The sequence below is a fragment of the Balaenoptera ricei genome, chromosome 2 (assembly GCF_028023285.1).
Source record: "Balaenoptera ricei isolate mBalRic1 chromosome 2, mBalRic1.hap2, whole genome shotgun sequence".
Lineage (NCBI taxonomy): Eukaryota > Metazoa > Chordata > Mammalia > Artiodactyla > Balaenopteridae > Balaenoptera > Balaenoptera ricei.
The window spans coordinates 110476234-110502463 of record NC_082640.1 but is presented as its reverse complement, the minus strand read 5'-3'; the positions used below and the strand labels follow the sequence as shown (position 1 = coordinate 110502463).

Here is a 26230-nt window from a genome sequence, read left to right as displayed (position 1 = left end):
GTTTTGCAAAAGGCTTTGGTGCTAACATTTCTATTCTTTGAGTTCCATAGACTGAAGATTCTTGGTTCTGGGTCATCCTGGAGACAGGGATTCCCATCTTGCACATGTGCAGTGCTGTCTGTAAAATAACTCACGGTTTGATTAATCAACAACCTATTTAAGGAGGCAAAACCAGTTTAAGCTTGTCAATGTTTCATGTGCTGTTTCAATGGGTGAGCAGAGACTAGATCAAAGGCATGGGTTAGAGGGAAGCATTTGACTTGAAAAGCTTGAGTTTTTAAGAACGGAAGCGGTGGGGACCATGTTCACAAACACACCTTTAATGGTCTTTGTGTACGGGAGTTGATGAAATTATTTCCCAGGAATATCTATGCTTTCTGTGAAATAGGACACTGAAGTCAAGGAATTAGAGGAAGAGATTTCAGGAAAGAGTGAAGTTTTAGCATCTGAGGAGAATGTGAGGCAGAAACGCTCCTTAGACCAGCAAAGAGAAGTCAGAGATGACTCAGCTGAGGCTGGATGTGGTGAATCTCCCTGTCTGCAGATGTAAGGACTGCTCTTAACAGCACAGGTGTAGAGAAGTTTACCTGGGGTTGAACAGTTTTGTGGGTTTTACCTCGTGGTTGCAGGTGAAGCATATGGAATTGAGGGTGCTGACAAGAGAATAACAATGGACTCTAGACTTAGTGATGAAGGAAAATGTGATCAGTAGAGTGTTAATAGTGATTAAATAAAATGCATATTTCAAGGCCAGATAAGAAAAATCCAAACAGAATTTTTTCTCTGCTCATTTGGGCCTCTTCCCTTCCCTCTAGCGTGCATTGTGCATCTGCATCATACGTTAACCAGACCACCCCAATGGCAGACATACCTGCTCAACCTTAAAGATCAATTTTTCTTCTTCTGACGCCAGCGATGTAATAGCTTAGAAGATAATACTCCTTTCTCAATCCTGTAAGAGGTCGTGATGACCAGCCACTCACCTTGTATGTGCAAATGTCTTTGTGAACTTTTTATGTACAATGCCGATATATAAATTCCCTTAAAGATAGCAATTGGTGTGGAACCTATTGGGTCAGACCATCTGGGGAGATACTGGGCTGCACCTAATGAAAGTTCTTAGCTTAAATACTTTAGTGCCATGAGACAAATTGGTCACTACATGCCTCCCAAACCTTGGTTGAAATTAAGAACAAAAAGGAGGGGATCGTGAAATAAAGAATGTTGCTCACCAACCAGTTCTATCAAGTCACTGAAGTCGTTGACCTATAATAAGTAAACCCTGAAAGGAATGCAGGGCGAAGTTCAGGATGAGGCACTTTGTGCTCTGGGAAAACTGGCAGAACCGGCCCTCAGATGGTTAGCTATTTTCGGGAGAACATTTTATGAGCCCAGTTTCTTGCATCTTCCCATACATAGAAAAGCAGTAAAACCATTAACTAACATATCTGTTCCTCACAAATAGCAGTAACCTTCTACCAAGATGTGTGCTTGATTGCACGCACCCCTTCACCAAAATCTCGTCTATACTGCCCTCCTCACCTTACTTCTTCAGAATGGCAGAGCTTTCTGAAAGACTGTCTCCCGGGTTACAATCCTCAGGTTGGCACAAATAAAATTTTCTATTTCTTTTTTAGATTGACTACTGATTAATTTTTTTGTCAAGAATAACTTCAGGAAAGTGGGAGAAAAGAGTCTCATAGGGCCTTCATGAGAGTTAAATTTGATACCATACAAAACTTTGTCAGGAACTGTGCAGGCAGGGTCTGTAATTTTACCCTACTTATAAGCTACCAAGTCAGCGTGCTGCAGGATGCTGGCAGAAGACACAAGACTCCTAAGTCAAAAACAAAGAACTTTATTACTCATAGTAGCCAGAACTTCCTGCTCATTTGGACTGGTTCTCTATGTCCCCCAAGTCCCATCGGGGCAACTCAAGGCCTGTGATAGACACTCGCACACACAATGGGTTAAGTTGCAGGATTTACCACTAAGTTAAGTTTGGGGATTTACTGCTTTCTTAAAAGCAAAAGCAAACTTGTTTGTTGTCCAGGGGGAGACCCTACCTCAGACCTCAAGGTTATGTGCTGCAAGCACAACTCTGAGAAATGGCCTGACTAAAGAGTGGTCAGAGCTTTGCATTCTTGGCACACCCAGGAGAACATGCAGGGATGCTCAAAGCACATGGCCAGTTGCTTCTTCTATTAAATATAGTGTCTGGCTGATGGTAGGTTTTCAACAAATATTAGCCATCATCGATGACCATGTTGTTATTCGTGATTAAGTTGAATTCTAGTTAAAATTCAGGGGAGATAAATGGAGGAGCCAAAGATCCGCAGTCACGGGTATACATATTCCACTAGCAGGAACTTGATATTAAGCTCCAGGAAAATGAAAACTCTGGCGTGTTTGACTTATTTGTAGATGAAATGCAAAGAAAATAAGAACTAGAAGTCCGAATAAATTTGTTATAGAAAATTATTCTTCTTAATACTATGTAAGTATGAAATGTGAAAGCAGAACACATGATGAAATGGCTAAAGTAAATCATACTGTAATCACATTTCTGAAAACATAGTAGATACATGTGAGGTGCAGAGAAAAACCTCTGCCCAAAGTGTGGCTGAGAAGGTTAATCTTCATATACCATTTACTTAAAAATTCAAAAGGAGACAAGTAGAGATACAAAATTGGAAATTTTTTTCCAGAATGTTTCCAAAGTCAAGGGAATGGACTCAGTGAGCTCCCCAGACAACTAAAATAAGATTTTTTACATGAGCTATGATCTAATTTGAAGGTTATATAAAAAAACACGTAACACTTTTAAACCCAAACACCAGCTCCTTTTCCTTGGATTTCTTCTCCAACTTCACAAGACGACAGGGATCCTCTCCACTCTGCTCTTATAAATTGGTCCAGCCTGTACTGTTTTCTTGTCCCTTACTCTCTGATGTCAAATTCTTTGAGATTGACAAGGTGTTCCCAGAGAGAAGGAGTTTCCTTATAATTGAACATTCAATGAAACCATTATCCTTTACGTGTTCTAATATTCATCTTAATTGAGGGGCTATTTTCTCAGGCCCTCTGGGTGAGAACATGGGTTCTAGAGGATCCTGGGAACTGCTTTTGTTAACACCATGAGATTGCCTCTCCCCAGTCTCTCAAATAAATATTCACTGTCTACGCCCTTGTACAATCCATAGTTACTGATCTAAAGTTACTCAGGTTTTTATCTCTAACTACAATTGAAATACCATTTTTTTTTAAACTCTTTTTTAATTTATTTATTTTATTTTTATTTTTGGCTGTGTTGGGTCCCCGTCTCTGTGCGAGGGCCCTCCCCAGCTGCAGCAAGCGGGGGCCACTCTTCATCGCGGTGCGCGGGCCTCTCACCATCGCGGCCTCTCTTGTTGCGGAGCACAGGCTCCAGACACGCAGGCTCAGTAGTTGTGGCTCACGGGCCTAGTCGCTCCACGGCATGTGGGATCCTCCCAGACCAGGGCTCGAACCCGTATCCCCTGCATTAGCAGGCAGACTCCCAACCACTGCGCCATCAGGGAAGCCCGAAATACCATTTTTTTAAAAAACAAAACTATTCACAGAAATGACACAGAACTGAGCCTAGCTCCACCCAAATGAGTCAAATCATGGCACAACTATCCTCTTAATTTTATCATTCTGGCTAATAAGTCTTTGCCCAAATGACTTTATTTCAGTTTGGGGCCAACTTCTGAATCTGGTTTGTGAAGGATTTGGGACAGCTGACTTAAATTTCCACTGGATTTGCTAGCTCAGCTGGGACACTGATTGTTGGTGTGGTTGAATATCCTAGGCCTTAGAGCTGCACGTGCAGTTTTACCAGGTTCATTTCTGGGCAGATCCCAGGTTCCCAAGAGCTCAAAGATCAAATGCAGCATCCCCTCTTATACATTATTATGAGGGTGAAGGGAGAGTAAGAAGGAGTGATTCCAATTATATCAAAATAAAAACTTCTGCCTAGGGCATTGGTGGGACTTTCCAATCTTTCACATACATATTATGAGAGGTTTATTTTTAGGAAGATTCAGCCTATTATTATGTAAATGTCTTTTGTTTACATGGGGCTTTTTAAAATTTATAAACCTCCCCAGCCATTTCTTCCAAGGACTCATATTGCAAGAAATCTTTTAAAATTAAGTTAATCTCTGTAATTTGTCAAATATAAACCCATTAGCTTATTGAGGGAAATTACTGAAAAACAAAACAAACAAACAAAAAACCCAGGCAGAACAAGGAGCTTCCTCCCAGCCTTCCTGTTTTCTTGAATGTTAAGTATATTTCATATAGTGAAGATAAAGTATCTTAAGTCTCTATCTTGTTTTATAGCTTAAATGATCAGGATGAACTAATTTTAGAATGCTGCCCTAAATCAATGATACACAAATCTCTAAAATAAAACTTGATGAGAAAGGAAATTCTAAGGGTGAAGACTATCTTCCTATCAATTAATTTCATCTCCCTCTTTCATATTCTAGAACTGTGTAAGATATCGATATTTCAAGTCATGTGTCCTCTGGCAAGGAGCCAATGAGTCTCTGCTCCAGCATGGAGCCAGATGAGTGTACTAAGGAAGATAATAAATCCAATGATTAGCAGAGACATCTGATCACCTTAGTCCTACCCCCCGCTCCAGGTGTGAACTTGCTTTTATTTTTAATACTTTGAGACATGACACTGAAGAGTTGATTGGTTCTAGAAGATGTGTTTTATATATATTTTTATATATATATATATATATATATATATATATATATACACACACACACACACACAATGGAATATTAGCCGTTAAAAAAAGAATGAAATAAAACAAGGTGGACAGAGAAAGACAAATATTATATGATATCACTTATATGTGGAATCTAAAAAAATAATACAAATGAATCTATATATAAAACAAAAACAGACTAACAGACGTAGAAAGCAAACTTATGTTTTCCAAAGGGGGAAGGGGGGAGGATAAATTTGGAGTATGGGATTAACAGTCACAAATTACTATACGTAAAATATATAAGCAACAAGGATTTATTGTATAACATAGGGAACTATATTGAATATCTTGCAGTAACCTATAATGGAAAATGATCTGAAAAAAAGATATATATATATATAACTGAATCACTTTGCTGTACACCTGAAACTAACACAATATTGTAAATCAACTATACTTCAATTTGAAAAAAAGAGTTGATGCCACACAAAGAATTGCATTTTTGTTAATGATCACATTTAGTAAAACAGCTGGCATATCAGTATGGCAGGAACAAACACATTCTCCTTTCACTATAGCAGAAAGCTAAGCCACCTGCTGGCTTAGAGGTGGCAGTGCCCTAGAGCAAGCGTGGATGAAAGGAAAGATCAGATCCCCATTATGCGGGCCTTGCTCTTGCTCCTCTTTTCCGTTTTCCACAGGGAATCGTTAAGTTCCAGCTCAGTAGTCAGCATAGTCTTCTTCCTGGCTAGGAGTATCCTCACACCTCACATGACTCCAGTGTCTAGGCATTAGATGCTTCTGTGTTAAATGAGAAAAACTAATTTGAACAGCTTATCCTAAAGAAGGTCTGTTGTGAAATCACAACAGACCAAAAATCTAATAATTAGGAGTGATATCTGTTGGTGAATGAATTCGGTTACCTGAGGTGAAGCTGAGTTACTAAAGCAGTAAGCAAATCACGAAGAGAGCAATCTGGAAGGTTGTGAATGTGACTTCTGGTTCCTAAAAAGCAGGATTAGCATTGAACAGAAAAATCCAATGAACCTTGGCCCATTTGCATTTTAGCACTCATTTTGGGTACAGGTGGGATTGTAGAGAGGACCCTGGTCATGGAAATGGAAGTTCTTTGCTCTAGTCTCAGTTTGGAAATCTTATCCCAGATTTTCTCTCTGAGCTTTAAAGAGTTGGTGTGAGATTAAATCATAGAATTAATGTTAAAGCACTTGTGATTTTGCCTCTACAAGACATTTGATAATGTCTGGAGACATTTTTGGTTTTCACAATTGGGTGGTGAGTGGTGCTCCTGGCATCTATCTAGTGGGTACAGGCCAGGGATGCTCCTAAAAGTTCTGCAATGCACATGGCAGCCCTCGAGCAAAGACTTATCTGACCTCAAAGTTTAATAGTGCTGAGGTTGATAAATCCTATCTAGGTCCATCTTCTTGGCTCTGTTTGACCCAGAGAATCTGATAAATGAGAGCTTTACTAAGAATAGGTAGCTGATTTGGGGAGGGGTGGGTAGAGGATGTTGGGGAGTGCAGATTCAGGTGATAACCTGGGTCCCTTGTGGTTACATATGGATCTGGTTGTCAGTTTTCACTGGCCTCAGCTCCCCAGTTGGTAGATGAATAGAGTGGGAGGGCATTGTTGTGGAATTTACAGAGATAGTTGGTACCTATGTCAAAAGGCCCCTCTGAGTGGCTGGGCTATAACCATAAGCTTTAGATGGGGTGATATATTGGTGTCTTATCAGTTTGTTGGATTTACAAAGACGCTTCCAGCTCATTTAAGTAAAGAAGAGTCACTTATTAAAAGTTATGTTGGTTATCCATTTAAAATATAGCAGTGTGTGCATGTCAGTCCCAACAAGGACCTACTGTATAACATTGGGAACTCTGCTTAATATTATGTAACAACCTAAATGGGAAAAAATTTGAAAAAGAATAGATACATGTATATGTATAACTGAATCACTTTACTGTACACCTGAAACTATCACAACATTGATAATCAACTATACTCCAATAGAAAATAAAAAGTTAAAAAGTTGGGCTTCCCTGGTGGCGCAGTGGTTGAGAATCTGCCTGCCAATGCAGGGGACACGGGTTCGAGCCCTGGTCTGGGAAGATCCCACATGCCGCGGAGCAACTGGGCCCGTGAGCCACAATTGCTGAGCCTGTGTGTCTGGAGCCTGTGCTCTGCAACAAGAGAGGCCGCGATAGTGAGAGGCCTGCGCACCGCGATGAAGTATGGCCCCCGCTTGCCACAAGTAGAGAAAGCCCTCGCACAGAAACGAAGACCCAACACAGCCATAAATAAAAAAAAAAAAAAACGAAACACTTATTATAAAAAAGTGTATATAAAAAAAAAAGTTAAAAAGTTATGCTTAAATTTATGATGTAAGTTCTTATCTTGGTTCTGTCACTGGAAGAATTTTGGAAAAGTCAATATCCTTTTTTGGGAACTCATCTACATGTGATTCCAGACTCTGACTTTTATAGATGTGCTCAGATGCAATGAGGCTAGAATCCATGAGATGGAATTATTCAGAAGATTGTCAGTGACAGAATTGAAGAGCTTAATATACAAAAAAAGTAGAAATGGAGAGAAGACAAATATTAATGATTGATGAGGGGTACCCAAAGGCCTAGAGAGTTGTTTATATAAGAGATCTAAGCGTAAATGTGCCACAAATCCCTTTCCCTATGAGAAGCTGCTCAAGTACAATACCTATAAGAATTTCTCTAGATTTCCATTTATGCTCCCCATCCAGGTACCTCTACTTTACATCCTGCTATTGATTCCTAACCCCTTTCTACTTCTCCACTCAGGACCGTTGACTGATGCCCCTACTAGACCTCTACTTGGCTCCAATGTTTTCTTTGCCCCGGACGTATCACTTGTGCCTTGCCTCCCCCCGTACACACAGTCACCAAGCCTAGGATCCAGGAAACAGTCACAGCTGCCTGACCACCCCCTTGGCTGGGAGGGATGTTCGTGAGATCAAGTTCAGGGTGACCAACCCTGAAGAAAAAGGGACTAGGGAGAGTTCTGAAAGGCAAAACCTCAGGATAGTAAAACTAAATTTTGATAATCCATATAAGAACTCTCAGCAAGAAGCTATATATCAAATAGAATCTTAAGGACTTTTATGTCTTGTAACTTATACAAAAAACAAGGCAATAGTATTCATAGCAAATGTTCCTTGAATGTAGGGACTGAGTCATATTTGCTCTTAGTGCTAGAGACTAGCACATTACATAAAATATGGTAGGCCCACAACACATGTTTTTTTGGATGAAATCCATTTCTAACTTGTGTTTGTGGTTTGTGTTCAGTCAGAATTATGGAAAGATCAGGCAAGTTGATGGAAAAATCATTGAGTGTAAAAAGGAACTTATTTTGCAACTGTCTCTTCTCACATTCTTGCAGGGAAGGAGAGGTGAGTGAGCAAGCAATGACTTAGAATAATAAACTATTACTGTCTATACAAATCCAAGAAATCCTGGTGTCAAGTTTTGGAGGGGAAGCAAGGTACTGTTGGCTGTTCTTAGAGAAAGGACTTGAAGAGGAGAAGGAGAGAGTTTTAAAATTGTTAATATCCAAGAAACGATTCACCAAATTAATTTGTTCTCCTGGAACCATGTACACATAAGATGCAGAACTTCCTGGAGATCACCAGCCCTTAAGAATGCACATGAAGTAGAGTTTGAATGCTGGGATCACAGTATTTCGGGACTCTTTATGTGCTGTCCTTCCTCTTCAATAAATCTCACCTTACCTCTAGACACTCATTCACTCACTCACTCACACCCATACACACAGATCCCTGACCCATTCTGGTTCAGGAAGGGGTACACAGGTACTTTATTACCCAGGATAACAGGGGTCCCAAGGTAACAGTGTACCTGATTGGTTCTGTGTAGAAGGCATTTTTTAATTTGAATCATTTAAAATATACTAGTAGAATGCCTTTGTAAATTCTTAATTATGTTTGAGTCATGAATCTCTTTGAGGACCTAATAAAAAGCTATGAACAATCTCTCCAGAAAAATGAATATAAGGATATAGGCACACTATTTTTCAGACACATATAATTTCAGGAAATTTATAGATACTTCTAGGAGACTCTTAAAGTCTTCACGTCAAAAATCTCGAGGAATTGTGGGAAGAACACTTTTATGAAGTGAATAATCCTTACATAATCAATCCACTGATGTGTATAATTGTGACAGGCGTTGCTACTCAGCTACCTCTGAGGGTCGGGCAGGAAACCTAACTGAGTGACTCAGGGAGGACATAAGGCAATGGAAATGGTAAGGATGTGGAGACCTGGTGAGCTCATACCCCTGGAAAAGGCAGATGCTCCTCAGCCCACCACTCGGCAAGTAGGTTCAGTATTACCAGAATTTAGATTTTTTTACAGAAACATAAAAATCTGGATTTTACTACATCCCCTGATTTTCAGCAGACTACGCATGCAAACAAAATATGACAAGTTACACTTCCCTTGACAACATTTTATTTTAATTTTTTAATGTACAGAAAAGAAGAAAGAATTATGCAGTGAATACTCATACACTCATCACCCAGTTTCTACAGGAAACTTTTGGCTTTTTTGCTTTATCGCATGTCTATCCATCCACCATCCCTCTACCCACCCATCCATCCATCTTAATTTTTATGCATTTTGGTACACTCCCACTGAAACACTTCTTGTTGCTCATTTTTGGTCCCTAGTTTGATCTAGTTTTATTTATTTCTCTGTATGTGTGTGTGTGTGTGTGTGTGTGTGTGTAGGTGTGTGTGAGTGTGTAGGTGTGTGTGAGGTGTGTAGGTGTGTGTGTGTGTAGGTGTGTGTGAGTATGCACATGCCCATGTGTGTGTTTTAAACAAAGCTTCTGTGTCTGAGCTTACACATTTGGGGTATGAAATAATTAACCAGTAATGCCGCTGCACTGCTGTGGCACAGGGCCAATCTTGGGTGGGAGCATGACATTCAGATACTTGTTGCACCTGGAGCAACAGGCCAGAATGAGAAGGTGAGAGGAGGGTACCTGCCAGGAAGGACCAGGTTTGCCAGGGTTCCCACTCTGACACTGCCTCATCCCCGGCCCCACTGGTGCCCCCTAGGAGCCTGGCTGGCACCTTTGCTTATTTCCTCTATCAGTTCTGAGCTCAGAGGGAGAGAGGCAGGATTATTTACCACTCCACCACCACAGACACACACTCAAAAACAAGTAAAACCCCTCTGACATGGCATCAGACAGAATCCGAGCCCACCAAGAGCTCACCTGTTTAGCAAGCCAGGCGGCGCAGCCGAAAATATTAAAAAATAAAATAAATACAAAATAAAGGCAACTTCACTTACAAAAAAAATTCAGTTTCTCTGCTTATTGTTTCATAAAGTTCTTAAGCTGAACAACTATTCCAGTGTTGCTGTAGTGGGTCCTCTGGACTGAGTCCCTCCTGACCATGGCTATCAAGATTCTGGTGTCCCAGGGGGTGTAAATAAGTAAACTTCCCTGCCTCCCCCCCATACCTCCCTGGTCCTCTCCTACAGCTGTGGTTTTTGCCAGGCATACTGTGTGATTTCAGTCCCAGAAGATGCCACATATGTTACATCTGATTTATGTATAAGCCGTTGCAGCCCTCACACACCCTCAATCACAGTCTTGATCTTCCCAGATCAAGACCTGTTTGTGCAGAAGGGACTTAGGGATAGAAGGGAGGCCGGTGGGTCTTTGCATGAGGTGCATGCTAATGAATGCAGTGCTCCCTAGGCAGAACGGCAAAGCTGTCAAACTTGTGTTCAAATCGCTTCTCTCTGCTGCCCCACTCTCCTACTGGCCATCCTTTTCTCCTTGGCATGCAGCCTCCTCATGGGGCCCTTTATTCCCACTATTCCTTTCCCTCCTTCAGATTGGCTCATTCCCCATCAAGCCCAGACCTGCCTCTTCTCTCCTCTCAACAGGTCTTAATTGACTTCCCTCTCTCCCTCGGGGCTGTCCTATGTGATTGGCCAGGAGGAAATTAATCTCATGCCTTCATTTGCTCTAAGACTAATGGGAAACACTAATTTGATGGATTGCTTTCACATTTTAATTCCTTAGCTCAAGGATGACTGGTGAGGGTCCATTAGGTACCCAGGCTGAACCTTTGCAAGAGATATCTCCAACAGAGGGGCTATTCCTGCTGCCTTTGACTGACATTGACAATAGCATACTTACTTCACTGAGAGGAAAGCCTTGCTCTCTGTGAAGCAAGTGAAAAAAACAGCAGGCAATAAATATTTGTTCACTGTTAAAGGAAAACTTCAATGATATACTTTTTGCTTATCAAATGTTGAAGGTAAAAAAAAGATAGTGAATGTTGCTGAAGATGAAGTGAAATTGACACTCATATCCAGTGCAAGAGAATAAACTGGTGCATACATTCTGGAAGGAAGTTTGGCAATTTGATGGTGATGATTAAACCACACACACACACACACACACACGCACACACATATACACATATGTTGTGTATATGTATATATACGTATACACATATATGTGTATATACATACACATACATGTATACACATGTATATGTGTACACATATACACATATACATATATATATACGCATAAATAAACTATTTGAAGAACTTAGATGAAGGTCAACAGTGCCCTGTGGGGTCTGACCCTGCCTGCCTCTCCAGTCTCATGTCACCCTCTCCTTCCAGCTCTGCATCTATCCACACTGGCTTCTCTCAATTCTGCAACACACCTCATGTTCCTTCCCACATGTTATTCTTTCTGCCTGCGTGGTTCTTCATCTTTCTTTTCACTAATCATTTCCTGCCATCCTGCGCACCTCAGTTTAAGAGTCACCTCCCCCAGGAAGCCTCCTCAGACCACCACTCCTCTCCCCCAATCCCCCGAAGTCTGGACAGACTCTCTTATAATCTGCTTTTAAGGACTATATTGCTTTCCTTGTGCTACTTAGCCTAGTAAGTCCTGATAGTCTCCTTTGTGTGGTTATATTATTCATCTGTCTCCCTTCATGAACTATACACTCAAAGAGAGCAGATTTGTGTTCACCTTTCCATCCCCAGTGCCTAGAAAAGGACCTGGTATTTAGAAGGGGCTCAAGAAATACTTGTGCATTAAATACATGACTAAATACTCGCTGAATTAAATACATGAATGATGAGATTATAATCCATTTTAATTTTCTCCTTTGTGCTTTCTTGTATTTTCCAAATTTCAACAATCCTGTGATACTTTTATAATAAAAAGAAAGTCACTTTTAAGAAGCTTTTCCTTTCCTTTGAGGCTACAGCTGTTCTCTGCAGAGCCTGCTGCCTTTGGCACTGATTCCTCTGACTGCTACTGTTCTAGGCTAGCCTGAGCAATGGAACAGGATTACGCTACATTGTCTGAAATTCTGCCCCAGCTAGGGACAGTCTTCCCAGCCCATCACCTTTGGGTTACTGGGCACAAAGCAGTGGATTTGGATTCCCGCTGTTATCTCTCTCCTGCCCTCAGAGGTACAGCTTGGTGGCTTCCATGACTCAGCAGATGACTCTTGGACAAAGCAGTGTAGTAAGCCTGTTTTGCCAGGTAACAATGAGACAGTGGGATTTTACTGAGTGCAAGTTCTGCTATACTGTCTGAGGCTGTATCTCTTGGCATGAAACAATCACACATTACTCCACTCCACTCCCCTTTATTCAAAAGAACTATAGTCATTATGACTTTGCCTGTTGAGTCAAGCCTGAGCTTTTCCATGGAATTAATACAAGAGATTTAATGGTTTCAGCTTGAGACTCAAGTTCTTACTTTCTTCCTACAAGCTGACAGCATAAATGCAATAATGGTTGTATCTTACTGAGAGTAATTTCTCCATATGGCACTTCAGGTGGCATGTGAGATATTTTTAATATTTCTTTAGGCAAGTTAAAAAAATCTTGCCAGTCTGCAAACATTTTACCAGCCTCCACAATGCTCACCTACACACTGCAACATTCCAAGGATAATTTGTCATTTCAAATCCTTTTCAGAATGAGTTGGAGAATAAATAAATATGGATGATGCATCAGAAGGGACAGAGCCCACTCAATCTAAATAGCTATTATTCTGGTGGCCTGAACGGGGATCTAAGTAACATTCAATTGTTATTTCAGTTCTGGGCTTTCCCATGGTCTGATTAATCTTTTCTCAGACTGTGAATCCATATTAAGTAACAAACTTGCAGCACAAAGGCTTATTTTTCTGTGTCTTAGATCCCTGGATATGCTAGGGAGACTGGCATCTTAGCACCACTAAGTATTTTCAGGAAATTTGGGGGTGATGAGTAGTTACTGATTGACAAAATAGCATCTATATTAGGACGAATGTGGCAGCGGGCAAAATGCATTTATCCGGTGTTGAGATGAAAAGCTGATTACACAGCCCAGGGCAAATGAGGTGGAAACATCCTGGAGATTAGGTTTGCTCCCTGTGTCCTACATTTCAGAGGGATGCGATCATTGGTTTAACGTTTCCTGTGGACAGCTTTTCCCGGGGTTGAAATAAACACAAAATCTATCCTGGAGAACGTTGCAGGTAGAAATTTAGCTCAGTCAGGACAAAGAACAACATTAAAATTAGTGGTCCTATGGCAGGCACTCTGGGATGACTGTGTCATCCCCTGTCCGTGACAATGAGGTCCAGATTGGTTAAGGTGATTTGGGCCACACAGTGTAAGGAAATATTGGATCCTTTCTAGAATTATCTGTTATGCTGTCGTATCCTGCCAGAGCATGGTCCTTCTCTGTGGGAGGGCAAGTCCACCCCCCTGGGAGTGCTCACTGGGGGTCTCTTCCTATCCATGTTCCCATCACAGCTCCCAGAATTCACTTGTAGTGTCTAGTTCCCATGTTCGCTCCAGCTGGTCTCCCCTTGGCATATCCATACATGGGTTCTACAGATGTCTGTTCCCTGACATCAGCCCTTGGGTAGAAGAAACTCCTTGCTCCTGTCTGGTCACATAATGGGAAGGTGGGACTCTTGAGGCCACAGATGATGCCACCTACTACATCTCATTTCTTTGTTCCCTGCCTGGATTGGAGTCCTTCCAAAGGGAACCACCAAAATGTCTGTGTCCTTTTCTCTGTGTCTGGCTTCTTTGCTTCTTTTTCAGACACCTCTTCTGCTTTTTCTTTGACATTGAAATCACCTACTTCAGGGAAGGGCAGAGATGCAATCAAACACAGCAGATCACTTATTTAATGCAAGGCATTATGGGGATAAAGTGGTAAACCACAGCCAATCCTCTCCCTCAAGTCGCTTTGAACCCAAAGGGGGAAACAAATATGTCTGCAGCCCTTTACGAGGGACAGGGGATAAGAGAAGTACAAACAACATGCTACAGAAGCGCAAAGCTGGAAATGAACTCTGACAGGGGAGGAGGGAAGGCTTCAGGGAGGCAGTGGCTTGTGAGCTGGAGCTTAATGGAGGGAGGACCTGTTTATTTCATTCTTTGAAAGGAAGCTCTTAGTGGTTGAACCGATATCTGTGGTTTTCATTGGCTGTAGAAGGTCACAGCAGTAGGACTGAGAAGCTGCAGGTATATGGCGGATCCATCTAAGTCTAGAGCCTGGCTTAAGTTTCTCTTTCTCCCTTTCTTGTAGGAAAGGGATGGCTTAATCTTTTGAGAGGAGTTGAGAGTTAATGATCTGTGAGCACTAGTAATGTTTCTTGCTGTTAGAGGTCATGGTAGAAGCATAAGTGAACGTGTGCATTGCAGATGTTCCCCTTCCCAGTCCAAGGTCAGGAGCAGTCCTCTTCGGGCAGTAAGCTGCTGGAGTTATTAAATGCATTTCACACAAGCTAAACAATACTTGAGTGCACAGGAATCACCTGGGATATTTTATTACAGTGCAGATTCTAATTCAGTAAGTCTGGGGTGGTCCTGAGAGTCTGCATTTTCAATAAGCTTTGAGGTGAGGTTGATCCTGTTGGTCTACTGACCACATATTGGAGTGAATGTCACTATCTCATTTCACTAGAAGTGAACTAAGAGGTAATGAAGAGAGTTTGGGAATAGATGGGGAGTTACATGAAAATCTTCTATGTACCACTAAGGGCTTAAAAAGAGGACATGTAAACATTACATGAAGCCCAAGTAGGCGGGAATCGTCTTTTATATTTTCTTGGTTTCATTTAGAAAGTAGAGTGCTTTGATAAACAAACTGACCAAATACAGTATTTTAAAATTCATACCATATATTTCAGAGAGGTGTGCATTCTATGGGGATTATTAGAGATAGTTTCTTCCCTTAGGAAGGCAGAATGGTGTACTGTAAAAATGTGGGCCTCTTGAGTCAGAAGAATTTGCGATTAAGACTTTCTCAACTATGTAACCTCAAGTGAGTTATCATTCTCTCTAATCTCAGTTTCTCATTTTTGGAATGAGGATAATACCTACCCTGCTGGGTGGCTGTGAAGACTAGTGATGATATTTGCAAAGTGATCTCTTCAAGCCTGATCCAAATTGTGTGTCCTCAACTAAGCTGTGTTTCATCCAGGTCATGAAATGGGTTTTATTGAAATGCATATCCCCAGAGTCTAGTACAGCCACTAACACGTATTAGGCACTTAGTAATTGTTTATTAAACCAGGTGAGCATGTACAACTCTAAATGTCTATACCACTAACCTGTTAATTAGTATATACCTATCTATTATCTATGACCTTTAACTTACTTATATTTTGTCTTTATAAATAACCTTTTTGGAAAAATATTTTTTTTCTCTTTCTCTTTAAGCCACTTCCTACACACCCCTCCCTCCCAAACTTAGAGCGATTACATATTTCCAAGTTTGATTAGAAGGTTAGAAGAGTTAGGTTAGAAGAGGATTATGAATCTCTTCAGAAAGCTTTAGAAACAATGCTAAAATAAGACTTTGGGTTATATCCTCTTTTTTCTTTCTAGGACTAAGCTCTTATGGCCATGATGTTATTTTATTGGTTTATTTTAAAAGATTCCTACTTCTGTTAAAATCTAGTTAGACTCAAGCCCTGGAAAAATTTACTTCCTACCCATCAATATCAAATCACATCTCTTTTCTGTGAGCAAAGCTGACTTGCAATTCTCCTAACACATTTCAGAGGCGATGCTTCACTCTTGGAAGTGCTTCTGAAGTCGCAGTTTCAAGAACTGTGAGAATTGGGTCCCTCTAGTATAGTTTTTCAGGTAAAAAAAACAAAACAAAAAAAAAGCTTCAAAGTAATGAGTTGTCTTAATGCTCTTTGTTCTTCTAATTGATAATAACGGGTTTTAAACAGAAATATTGGTCTAGTATTGACTCTATTCCTAACTAATTATATGAACCTGGAACAATTATTTGACCTCTCTGAGCCTCAGTGTTCTTATCTAAAAGGTGGAATTTACATGAGATAGATGTGTGGATTGAAGGAGACAACTATATATAAACTGCCTATTAGTGTTTGGCTAATATGAGTAAGAACATATCAAAGTGTCCATAAACTATTATCTAGAAAAAAAAATTGAGGAAAAAGTCACTTTAAAATATTTACCCATTTTTTTCACATTTATTTATGATTTGAACAGAATATTATTTGTACAGGATCTGTTCAGGATAGATTTCTCTTCTTACATGCCAGAAGGACGATAAATTTTGCATTTATCAGGAAGTAGATTGAAGGCAATGCCCTTTCTTGCCTACCTACTTGGAACAGACAGAAATGCCACCCAAATCACAGACCAAATCACTGTATCATTAAGGCCTCAAATCCTCTTATGAAACGTTTGAAGGTAGTTCATTCCAGTAACGATTACACACTTACTTAGGGGAAAAACAGTTTACCTTGGCATCAAACTGTACACGGATTAACCAGCACAGAAGCAGTGGCAAGCAGATCTTGAACGCCAAGGTTTTCCAGCAAGCAGGTAGCTTCCATTGTGAGGCTCAGGCCTCTTGACATGTGGACTCAAACCTCCTTTCCCGGTTCGCCAAGGCCCTAGCTCACACTTTCGCTCAAACCTGTTTAGCTCTTAACTGTAAGTAGTCAAAGTAATTTACCTGCCATAGGTTCTGGCTAAAGAGCTATGTGGAGCGGAATTGGGAATGTGAGGGAGACTAACATAAGAGTTTGTGTTTACGTGTGGATTCTGTTTCCTGAGTTTTCCTCCTTGGCTCCTTTTAGCACTTACGATCGAAAATGGCTAGGCTGGGGGTGCAAGGGTAGAGGCCGTTGACCTGACCACGGGAGTGGCACAACCTTGCGGGGTCTCCGAGGCGTGGGAATCTCAAGAACCGTGGGAGCCACGGACCTGCTCCCTTTCCCCCCATCGCTTTGAAGCAGTCCAGGGCGTGTGCTCTGAGAGGCGCCCGGGGGCAGGCAAGCTCGGGGCCTGGGGCCGGGGATTGCCCGTTGCCTTGGCTGTCTACCTTAGACCTAGCGTTGCGACTAACACCTCCTACCCGGCTGCCTGGATTTGCGTTACCCAATAACCTCACCGTGCCCTAGCCAGGCTCAGCGGCTCTACTGATTGAGCGCGGTCGCCTCCCACCCCACCTTGCCATCCGCCCGCCCAGAAGCCGCTGCGCATTCCCATTGGTCGTCAGCCCTGCCGATCAGTCCACAGCTCGCCTCCCCTAAACAGCCCGTCTGGCCGGCGCGTGCTAGGGAGGCGGGACCTCATGGTTGTGGGTGGGGCTGGGGCGGGGCCTCGACGGAGGCCGGCGCGGCGGCGGCTTCAGGCTCTGGCTCCGGACACGAGCGCAGCATCCTCGCTGCAGCCGCTACCGCTGCTGCACCTGGTCAGGTAAAGAGAACCTTGTCTGTCCTGCTGGCGGTCTGCCCCTCCTCTTCTCCTTCCCGACCAAAGGTTGCCTGCTCCGCCTCCTGGGGCTTCAGGGCTCTCGACAGAGGCGTCGAATCTGTTTTGCCCGGCTACCTTATCTTCCTCCCCTTCTGCGTCCGTTCCTCCAGCTCCACAACTAAGAGGTTCCGAAGTGCGTTGTTGGTCCCCCTACCCGGGTCCTCCTAACGCTCCTCACTACAGAACTGTCTGTTAACTCCCAGCCCTCTTGACCCACCAGGACAGTCTCATTCGCAGCTTGGCACAGGGAGGGTGGAAGGGCGGGTGGGGGAGGGAGGGAGGGATGCAGCGCTTTATTTTGAAGCTGGATGTGTTTACTTCTGAGGGGGAATACTTAAGTGGGCTTGGTTTGGGAACGGAAGCTGCTTCATGGTTATGACTGGCAGTGACCAGAAGGATATCTATTGCTGCTTTGTGCTTATATTTATAGGTGGCATTCACCATCACTGTTTTCTTCTTTCATCATCATCATCATCATCATCAACAACAACACCACGACCATCACCATCAACATTTCTCTTCCTCTATCAGAGCTCTCCAAGTTCTGCAAAAGCAGTCTCTGTTCAGGCATGTAAGTGCTGACCCCCAAATAATAAGCAATGACCTTGCCCCCCCCCCCCCCGAGGCCAGAGCCAAGTACTCCTTTAACTCAAGCACAAGTAGCTGGGAGCAGGGTGTGAATGGGAGGGGTTTTCTTATCCCCCTTTGCTGTTGAGATTGCCACAGAAAACCCTTTGTTTTAATCATTCACACTGCTGCTAGCTGACTCCTGAAGAGTTTGACACTGGCTTTCACACACTCCGGATGGGCAGAATGCAGAGTCCAGGATCAGTGGTACAGCCCTGTGCAGTATGGGTGCTTCAGTTATGGAGAGGTGAATGTCCAGACCCAAGCCTTTAAGAGGACCAGGTCAAGTAGTTTAACATCTGACTTTATTCCACAGTGGCTCTAGTTGTACTAAAGCGTGATCTATGTTTGCGTATGAGGTATGTGCCATCATGTGCTGTGTGCCTTCTTGGGGGAATCTAAGTTCCTGAAGAGAGAATTAGGTTGTGTTGTCTACAGCAAGGAGCATCTTATGGGCACACCATTGCTATTCAACAGCCGTTGCTCAGCTGTTCTTAGGACTTATTACAAGATCATTTGGATCACAGGCTTATTAATTCTTATTCAGGAGGGAAAACAGTAAGGCTGAGAGTTGCATATCAGATTAACTGTCATTATGGAAGGAAGTACCTTAAAAGTGTATAAAAGTCCCAGGTCTTCTTGGTCAATGATATCTAACCATTAGTCTCCTTTTTCTCAGTTGTGTTTATAGTGCAGTAGGACCCATGAATTAAATGCCTTTTGATATCTGCAGGAACAAAGGAGCAGTGGCTTCACTGGAGGGAAACAATGGATAAAAGTCAGAGGGCGATATATCATAATGGTTAAACTCATGAACCTGTCACATGGGTTCAGGTCCTGGATCAGCCACTTACTAGCTGAGTGGGTTTTGGCAAATCACTTACCCTTTTGAATTTTAACTTCTTGTCTATAAATTGGGGATAATATTACGTGCCTCATAGGGGAAGTTGTTGCTGAAATGCTCAGTAGTTCCTGGCACATAGTAAGTGGAGAATGAATGATAACTCTTATTAATAACACTTGCCAACAAGGATAATAAAGGCCAGTGTTCTGTCCTTAAAATGTACATTTTTACCCCATTGTCTTTCTCCCTCCTTTTTAATTCTCAAAGATGATCCCGGTGGGGGATGGTAGCCTTTGGGCTCCTCCTAAGACTCTATCTTAGAGAGGTGGCATGTGTTAGGACAGATATTTCTCTCACCAGCTTGAGCAAATGCTTAGCAAGCTCTATTAAAATACATTGAAGATGGAGCTTTAGAGAAGGTTTCTGGACCTCTGGGCCTGTCCTAGGCTGCTCCTTTCTCCGTGGGTGTTCAGTGCACTGACTTGGTAAATTGTGCTTTTTACAGAATCACTAGTGAATGCATTGGCTTCTGCCCAGGAGAAGCAAAACTACATCAAAAATGCCCCTGGAAACTGAAGAAACTCTAGCTTGCCAGCATGGAAGAATTTGTGTTTTACAATATTTTTATTCTCTAAGAATAATATGTTTTTCTTTGCCCATGTAGAAAACAGCAAGCAGTCACTGAACATCAATGTGGTTCAATTTTCTTATATAGAAGAAGAGGTTAACAGTCTTATCTGCTCTTTGGGGATACTTTGAAATTTAGAGTGTATTGTCAATTATGTTAGCTATGGTATTTTTTGTTGTGCAGGATGGAAACCCAGCAGAAAGAATTCTAAGCAAAAATGAGCATTTTTGGCTAATATAACAGAGCCGCAACCAGACTCTGAAGTCTTAGTGAGGAAGCTGGTCTGCCCCAGCTCCTGAGATTCAGATGCTTTTCTGGTTGCTAGCTTGCTTTCTGTCTCTTTGTCTCTGTCTCTTTTGATTCTTTTATTTCTGCTCTTCTTTCTCTGTCTTAGCCTTATTCCTTCCCATCACAGACCTTGTCCTCTCAGTGCCTTCATAAGCTCTAGAATCACATCCATCTAGCTCTGTAACCCAAGGATAACCCCCTTCTCCTCTAGTTGCAAAGTGAATCCCAGGGAAGAACTGTGATCCATCAGTCCTCGGTCACAGACTTAAATAACTGTTTAGAATGAAGGTTTTGGCTAAGGGGATGGGGTCCCTTGGGTCCTATGGTTGTCTGGGGGTGGACCTCCTATCCTAGCCTTCCTTCCTCTTTAGACATAAAATTGGTAGAGCTGTCTCCAAAGGAGGAATATGGGTGGAATGGGAGCAGACTGGAACTTGATGTGATGATGGTAAACATCCTTGACAGAAGATTCAGAAACACTCCTCTCCTACCTCACATACGGTGCTTCAGTCATTTTATGTTAAAGCTTTGGACTCATGCATGTCATCCCAGGCAATGGTATTTTAGATGATCTTGCTTTAATGGTTTTCCTATTCAAACCTTACGTGTATGATTGTGAAAATTTATCAGGGATATTTAATAATATGCAGTGATCCCACTATTGGTAGATCATGTTTGGGGATTACTCATAACCTCTCGTTGGGACTTTGTTTAACAGGAGCCATTTTTTTAGAGTCACTGTGTTAAAAATCAGCTTTATTCTCAGCGGGTCCCAGCCTGTGGGTTCTTAAAGTTATAGGCATTAATCTGATTTGCTTGATCTTGTAGAGATGCTAAACCATGGGAATTGTGTCCTCATGGAGCAAATATGAGCTTGCGCCAACAGGCTGGCCTTGGGAGGGAATTGAAACATCCCTGTGTTTAGTGTCTGCACAGAAGTGCTGACAAAGCAGTCATTTGTATGCCCTGTAATATAATTACTAAAGTGGGAAGATGGGAAGGAGGCTACGAACCACCTTACCTTGTCAACATATGAAATCAAGCCTCTGGGAAATGGACCGTTCCCTCCCACTTAGGTTTCTCAAGCTGTCTGGCTAGATGTATAACAAGTCCCTGAATAATCTGAATTTCTGTATTTCTTTAGGCTTTGAATGTCTAATACCATAGTTACCTATGGGGGTTGGGGAGGGGCGAGAGTTGGTCTCTCTTCAGGCCGCTTCAACTCACCACTTTCCTGAAATGCCCTCTGTAATTCACTGCTGCAAGAAGCGGGCTACTGGCTAGGTTTTCTGTTCTTGCTTTTTTTTTAAAACCAATTCATCTATTTCCTTACCTTAATTAAAACTGACCTGTATTGTATTCCATCTTGTTAGGGCTGTATCTATTTCTCCTTTCTAAAGTGTCATAGATCATTGTTAAAGACCAACATCTTTCAAATTAAACACTTTTTACCTTGGTCTTCTGAGTCACAGGCTATTGGGGGAAATATTTTGGAGGTAGACAGAACTTTTTTTTTAACAAGAGAAAAACAAACAGAGGTTTATTAGCATGTGCGTGGAGCTTACATGTGGGAGCACCCCAGACATGAGTAGCTCCAAGGGGTGGTTAGAAACTGGACTTAAAATCATTTTAGGCTAAAGGAAGAGGAGTTTGGGGCTTCTGGGTGGGGGAGACAAGTTATGGGAAAGTGACCTGGAAAGGTATGGTAAACAGGGGTCATTTAGTAAGGTTTGTTATGTGGATTTCAGTCTGTGACTTCTCCATTGATAAGAGTTAAGAGTTCTCTTCAGGGCATGGGAGAAGGAGATGGCTTTTACAAATAGAAATTTCTTTTATAAATGTAAATTCCCTTTACAAAAGGAAAACTTGTGCACTGTTTTTAGAGCTTTTCCTGCATCTGCTGCTACTCAGTGGTATTTAACTCAAAATAATCCATACGCCAAAGAGGCATATTTTGCAGTAGCATATTCTGGTACCCCTCATTCTGCCCTTTGAAACTTTCCTTTTTCCAGGAAGTTTTCTATCTCAAAATCGAGCTGGTAGCTGTAGAGAGATTCTGGTTAGGGTTTGTAAGATAAGACATCTACAAAGGGAGAGAGAAAACAAAAACAACACCATAGATTGGGACAATCTACAAGAAAGCAGCAAAGGACAGATTTCAGCCATTGCCCTAGCTCATTGAATCAGCCTCTCAGTCTTGAAACAGGTCAGTCCAGTTAAGCAGCTGTGTCTCATTTCAGGGGTCGGTGGTATAGATGGGAATAAGGTGCCCCCCTAAGTTAGGCCTCCCTGTGGTGTGACAAATGAGGCACTTAGTAATGGGCATTTCACTGGGAACAAAAAGAAAACAGAGATTAATGGTGAGAACAAACTACAGACCCCGTTTTTGAGTCCAGCGGGCAGTTGGTCAAGAAGATTTCCAGATGCTGGGCTCAAAGCCTCCTTGGATGGTGGAGTGAAGACAGGCAGTGGCAATTTGATGCATTTCCTAGTTTACAGTTTCAGTGTCTCTGGTGATGGCGTTGGGTTTTCCAGCGAACATTCTGAGTGCCCTATCCAGCAACTGGAATGAAAGTTGCGTAGGCAGGACTTTTTAATATTCATGTGGGTCATCAGAATGTAGGCATTAAAGGACAAGTAGCAGATGCAGTCAGAAGGCTGAGTGAGGGGCAGGGGGTAGATAAGTCTGTAAATGTAGGGCAGGAGACACCATTATGTTGCTACTGTCAAGGTATTAATACCAACATCCCAGTAGGAGTGCTCTAGTGCACGTTTTTGTGAAAGAAGCACAGAGAACACGAGATGACCTGCAGAGCAGTATTTAGAAATCCAACCAACAGGGCAGGGCGTGGCTGCTCTTCTTTTGCTGCAGTTGCCTTGTTTTTGCCCACAGGAGTGTCTGTCCACACTCATCCGGGCTCAGATGCTTTCTTTGGTGATTTCCTCTGTGAAACACAGAAGGGAAAAGATGGATGCTTCAGAGAGAGGGAGAAACTGTCTACTTATGGGTAGAAGCTCACCCCAGTGATCCACTCAGCATGGTAGTTTTGGTAAACCATCAGGTTCCCCACGCTTCGACATTTGCACAAAAGAAGTTCCAGTGAAATTCTCTGAAAGAACGGCATCACCTGTGGCCAAGAGAAAACCCTTCTGAGCAGCACATAGATGATCACGGTGCCGCCGCATGCCCCCTGAGAGCTCTTTCCGGTGTTTCGGTTTCTCTGAGTATTACAGAGCTGCTTTTTTGCTCTTCAGTGTTGCAAAGATTGCTGAGCTAGGATGGGGAAAGTATTTTGGAATGACAGTTGCTGTCTTAACGTTGAACGATCTTTTTCTTCTGTGAGAATTACAGTGGGGCAAATGTAGTTATGTTGAATGTGTTCAGTCCCTGGGATGCGGTACCTAAAATCTTTATTTGTCAGTGTTTTCAGCGGGTACATTGCAGCTCTGATCTGCTGACTGACTGAAAGCTCAGCCCTATGGTCTGAGCCCCGTGAGTACTAATAAAGTCAATGTCTCACCACTACCCCATGGAGCTGTATAGCTGGTTGATGCTCTATTCTGAGAAAACTGTTCTCAAAGTCTGTTCGAAGAGCAGGCAGTGAATATGAATGTGCATCCTGTGCTTAATACAGGGGATTTAAGCTCCTTCCCTTGGTTACCTCTGTGCGGTAGGTAAGTGGTACTATGCCTCTTCGCTAGATGAGTGAACCAGGGCTAGGAGAGGTTACCATGCTTGCTTAAGGGTATGGCTGTAAATGGAACCTGGGTACTATTTACTCTACCTACTGGACTTGCATTCCACCTTCTGTCTGTGCCCTCATAAGCCACCAAGAACATTCCTGGCTTTAGAATTTTTCAAACTTTCAAAGCAGAATAAACCATAAGTCTAGTGCAGTATGCTGGGTATGGATTTAGTAAAAAGCGAGGGTTGCTGTTTTTAGGCATTAAAATGATTATCCTTTCTCTTTTTAGATAAAGGCAGCCACTTTAGAAAATTTTCTAAGCCTAGTTCATATTTGGAAAGCTTTGCACATAATTTTTTAAAAGCCCACAGGTCTGCAGAAAACAGAATTCATCTGCAGAATTGGCATCCATCCTGTCGCCATTTGCCAGTGTCCTCGTCTCCTTCTATCTCTGTTTCTGAGGTAGCGTCTTCTACTTCTACTACAGGAGATCAACCAGGCTTATGAATCCACTCTTTCCTACCCACCCAACCCCCAAATAAATATGAATAGAGTACATCACATGTAATAAGGGGCATTGTCCTTGTGTTAAGGTCACTTTCTGATTTGTCTTAAGCTGGTCCTGATTTCTTTTAAGCTCTGAAAACATAGGTTAATTTTAATTTTCACGATGATTTGAAGAACCGAAACTCCATGATACCCTAGTGTCGTTAAGGAAATTGACAGATTGAAAAAAATAAACTTACTGTGTCCTCAAGCAGCATTCTCTTCTTTCTTACTCTACAAATCTTGTACCCAAGTTGTTCTCTAGGTAGGTGACAAGATCTTTTTCTAGTTGTACACTGGAGAAAACTGAGATAGGGAGATAAAAAGTGACTTGGCCAAGGTCACTTATGGTCAGTCGCACAGCCAAGAATAGATCCAGGTCACCTGCCTCCCTGGGCTTTGTTCATTACATCACTCAGCCTCTCTTCAGGAAGAAATAGCCCTGCCAACCTCAAAAATGAAAGGATAGTCAACTCTCCGACTCAGTTTTGGGGGCTTGGTCTTTTATAAAATATTATTTTGGGTTAAAACATACATCAATAACTGCTAAATTGCAGCACCGTTAGCAAGATTTAGGATCTTAACTAAGGCAGAATTAGTTAAGAAAAACAAAATTCTGTATCTGTGGTCAATAATACTGTATTGTACACTTAACGATTTAAGAGGGTAGATCTCACGTTGTGTTCTTATCAAAATAAAGAAAATATTGTAAAAAGGTAAACAAAGTCCTGGTATCATAGTCACAAATTGGGCAAATGACAAAGCAAAAGGGGAGGTAGCTGAAGACTCCTAAGTGGTTGCTAGGGAGCTTGTGCTCAAACCACATCTGAGAAGGAAGAAATATACAGAAAAGGAGAGAAGGGGTATGTTGTCTAAGACAACACATATAGAGGTATGGCATGAACCCAGGAGAACAGCATCAGCAAAACCAAGGTCATGAACACGAGGACTGAAAAAAATTGCTAAGGCAATTTTTAGGAGAGAAGGTTTTTAACATTGCAATCAGTGCATGATGTGTAGATCCTGCTGCTTGAATAAGATGAGGTCAGATTTCACAGAGAGGGAGGAAACAGAGCTACTCAATTCTCATTTTGCTCCAGTCTTTTCCATTCAAGTGTAGCGGATGGGAATCTCCATCTACAAAGACAGGTATAAAAAATATCTCATCTCTTTATTTTTTTTTTTTACAAACCATATTCCTGTCTGCTTCAAGCCTCTTCCTTCTGGGAAGGTGAAAGACTTATTCTCAGTCCTTCTTAGGGTCCTAGACACATATTCCCAGAGTTGTGTCAAGGCTCCCGGGAGCTGACGCAGTGGGGCAGCATGGGGAGAGGGGACCCTCTGGTCACTGAGACATCTGACCACACAGGTTACAATGTAGCACGTGAGTGTTTCTGCTCACGTGGTTCTCTCAGTTGCTGTTGCCCAGGTCATCTTTAGTCCGCAGAATTATTTTGGTGACAATCCTATGGTTCCTTCTGCCTAGGTGTACCACACACAGCTCAGGGGCTTGTGACCTCCCTGGGGACACTGCCAGGAAGCAGGACCTGGATCCCTCCTCCTTCAGGATGCATAAGCCTACCTCTCTCCTTTGCCAACAGCCATCAGGGCTAATCCTCCATGTTTCTTCCAGATTCTCCATGTCCATAAACCTCATTCCTTTTTACCTCCTTCAAGCAATTCCCTATGTTCTTCTAAGTGTTTGGGATTTTGGAAAACAAAATCCAGAAGTATTCTAAGGCTATTTCTCTTGTTCTCCTTGCCACGTGCCTCTCCTGATGCAATGAACACCAATTCTGATACCTGCCTCACTTGCGGGGGGGGGGTGGGGTGTCAAGCAAAAGAGGAAAATATAAGGAGAAAAGAAAAAGGAACATAGATTAATATCTCTGAATATTACTTTCCTTTAGAAGGACAGTGATTTGGGGTATCTGTCTTGTTCTTATTCGTTTTCCTTTCTCTGAAAATGACCCCAATGAATA

The 26230-nt window shown here is 42.2% G+C and overlaps 1 protein-coding gene across 3 annotated transcripts in view; it reads left to right on the top strand.

Annotated features, from left to right (window-relative positions):
- The first annotated feature begins 17518 nt into the window (after positions 1-17518).
- Positions 17519-26230, top strand: part of FMN1 (formin 1) — a 452266-nt gene continuing 443554 nt past the window's right edge. For all 3 annotated transcript variants that reach the window (XM_059913697.1, XM_059913699.1, XM_059913696.1), the window contains exons 1-2: positions 17519-17572; positions 18060-18200. The gene's annotated coding sequence lies outside the window, so the exon portion shown is untranslated. The remainder of the gene's footprint in view (positions 17573-18059; positions 18201-26230) is intronic.